Source organism: Bison bison, unplaced genomic scaffold (assembly GCF_000754665.1).
Source record: "Bison bison bison isolate TAMUID 2011002044 unplaced genomic scaffold, Bison_UMD1.0 scf7180017864335, whole genome shotgun sequence".
NCBI lineage: Eukaryota > Metazoa > Chordata > Mammalia > Artiodactyla > Bovidae > Bison > Bison bison.
Genome location: NW_011494907.1, coordinates 152,284 through 155,217, shown reverse-complemented (window position 1 = coordinate 155,217; position 2,934 = coordinate 152,284). Strand labels below are relative to the sequence as shown.

Genomic DNA, 2,934 nt, shown 5'->3' with positions numbered 1-2,934 from the left:
TCACAATAAACTGTGGAAAACTCTGAAAGAGATGGGAATACCAGACCACCTGATCTGCCTCTTGAGAAATTTGTATGCAGGTCAGGAAGCAACAGTTAGAACTGGACATGGAACAACAGACTGGTTCCAAATAGGAAAAGGAGTTCGTCAAGGCTGTATACTGTCACCCTGCTTGTTTAAGTTATATGCAGAGTACATCATGAGAAAGGTTGCACTGGAAGAAACACAAGCTGGAATCAAGATTGCCAGGAGAAATATCAATAACCTCAGATATGCAGATGACACCACCCTTATGGCAGAAAGTGAAGAGGAACTCAAAAGCCTCTTGATGAAAGAGAAAGTGGAAAGTGAAAAAGTTGGCTTAAAGCTCAACATTCAGAAAACAAAGATCATGGCATCCGGTCCCACCACTTCATGGAATATAGATGGGGAAACAGTGGAAACAGTGTCAGACTTTATTTTTCTGGGCTCCAAAATCACTACAGATGGTGACTGCAGCCATGAAGTGAAAAGACCCTTACTCCTTAGAAGGAAAGTTATGACCAACCTAGATAGCATATTCAAAAGCAGAGACATTACTTTGCCAACAAAGGTCCGTCTAGTCAAGGCTATGGTTTTTCCTGTGGTCATATATGGATGTGAGAGTTGGACTGTGAAGAAGGCTGAGCGCCGAAGAATTGATGCTTTTGAACTGTGGTGTTGGAGAAGACTCTTGAGAGTCCCTTGGACTGCAAGGAGATCCAACCAGTGCATTCTGAAGGAGATCAGCCCCGGGATTTCTTTGGAGGGAATGATGCTGAAGCTGAAACTCCAGTACTTTGGCCACCTCATGCGAAGAGCTGACTCATTGGAAAAGACTCTGATGCTAGGAGGGATTGGGGGCAGGAGGAGAAGGGGACAATGGAGGATGAGATGGCTGGATGGCATCACTGACTCGATGGATGTGAGTCTCAGTGAACTCCGGGAGTTGGTGATGGACAGGGAGGCCCGGTGTGCTGCAATTCATGGGGTCACAAAGAGTCGGACACGACTGAGCGACTGATCTGATCTGATACACCTAGGTGAAACTCTTCCTCAATGTTTAAAAGAGATGAACATCTAACAAATGTTTACTTTCATGAAACTGAAACACAGGATAGTATTTTGGGAATTGTAGGAACGTTGTAACTAGATACAGCTTACTACACAAAGGGGAGAATCCTGTACAATAGAAAAATCAAACCTCTTGCACGCTGTGAGGACAGAATGAGAAGATGGCAGTATACAAGCCGGGAAGCATTCTCTTTAAGCACAGCATCTGCTAGAACCCTGATCTTGGACTTTGCTCTAGAGCTGTGGACAGCAGAGTGGGTGTGTGTGGATTCTCTGTATGGCCAGAGTGCAAACTCTCTTTTGAGAACCGATACTTCAAAGTACAATCAGACAACACAAATTCACAAATATGTTTACCATGGAAGGTAATGGAATTATATTCAGAAATGAAAAAAAGAGAAATTAACATCCAAATGAAAAGAAAAAAGAAAACAAACAAACAATACTCCTCTGCCAAACATTCCTGCTTAAAGAATGTCTCCATTTTAGAACCAAAAAGCAGTGGGCCTTGGGGAGGTAGAGAGGGAGGTGGAGAAGTGACCTTGGTTGGGTGCAATCTCACACCAGGAGGGAGTCTTAGCAGCCATCCGGCCAGGGGTCATGACAGCAAATGCTCCAGAACGCCTTGTCTAATCAGCTGCTTGCACTTCCACCGAGGCAAAAAGTGCTGAGGGGAGAGGGGGAAGAAGAGAGAGGAATGAAAAGCATTTAAAAATACATGTTGTGTCATTAAAAAGCAGCAATGCACGATGAATATTTCAAACTGCACCAGTGAAGTAGTTAAAGGCTAAGCTTAAGTATATTTGCTATTTTCATCAACCAAAATTGATGGTACTTAGAGCTGTGCTAAAATCTGAATTTTATACACAAATTCATTCCTTGCTTAAGTTAAATTTAAACGAAAGACTTATGAATTCTAGTAGGTATTCTCCTCAGTGTTTGCATTTTAAGTTTTAAACACAGGAAAGCCAGGTAGGTGATCTGGGCCACTGACCACAAAGGGTGTGGCAACAGTTCACTAAGAAGGCAAACAGGAGTGTATTCTCCATTAAACCTCTTCGAGGATCTATGTCTGAACGGTCATTCCTCTTCTAACAGTGCAACTCTTCTCCCATATTTTTCAAGGATGAAAAGTCTTTGTAACCCAAGGATGCTGGCCACATGCCGTGTGTGAGGAAGGTGGTGCCCGGCTAAGGCTCATCGTCCATATCTCCTGAGAGCACACTGCTCTCATTCTGAGGTGGAATGGCATCTCCCGGTCTCATTCCCTCCCAAACAGCAAGGCTTAACACAAAAGGGAACATTTATTAAATTCCGGTATGGGGAGGTGCAGGGAGTGAGGCAAGAAGACTTTTTAAGCTCACAGGTGACCAAAGAAATCTCAAAGACCAGACAGACATAGATACTTGAGTAAAAACGAAAAACAGTGCATTAGAAAGTGCAGCATAGAGAACTGTAGAAAGGAACCAAAGAAGCGAGTACAGCAAGTACTCAAGGAAGCGGATGCCATTTCAGCAGCACCGTGCGCCTGACAGTTCTCTACAAACTCAAAGGCCTCGCGTGGGACCAAAGAAATTCCTGCCAACCAGTCCTGAAGACCCATGGGCCGAGGACTGATGTCTAACTTAACTGAATTTTTAAGTCTTACAACTATGAAATGCAAGAGAAAAAAAAAAAGAAAAAGAAAAAAAAAAAAACAAAACGATGGAGTTGTTCACTGAACAGTTATTCCAATGTCTACTAAAGACATTTGTTTTCATTTCTGGGCGATGAGAAACATGCCCCATAGAGTCAAGAATAAAGGACTATACGGTAGGAAAATGTTTCCCTATTAATATTTGA

General features: G+C 42.9%; 1 long non-coding RNA gene across 2 annotated transcripts in view; it reads right to left on the bottom strand.

Moving 5' to 3' along the window:
- Nucleotides 1–990: 990 nt before the first annotated feature.
- LOC104998734 overlaps nucleotides 991–2,934 on the bottom strand; it is a 15,218-nt gene continuing 13,274 nt past the window's right edge. For both annotated transcript variants that reach the window (XR_826498.1, XR_826499.1), the window contains exon 3: nucleotides 991–1,759. This is a non-coding gene — a long non-coding RNA (uncharacterized LOC104998734). The remainder of the gene's footprint in view (nucleotides 1,760–2,934) is intronic.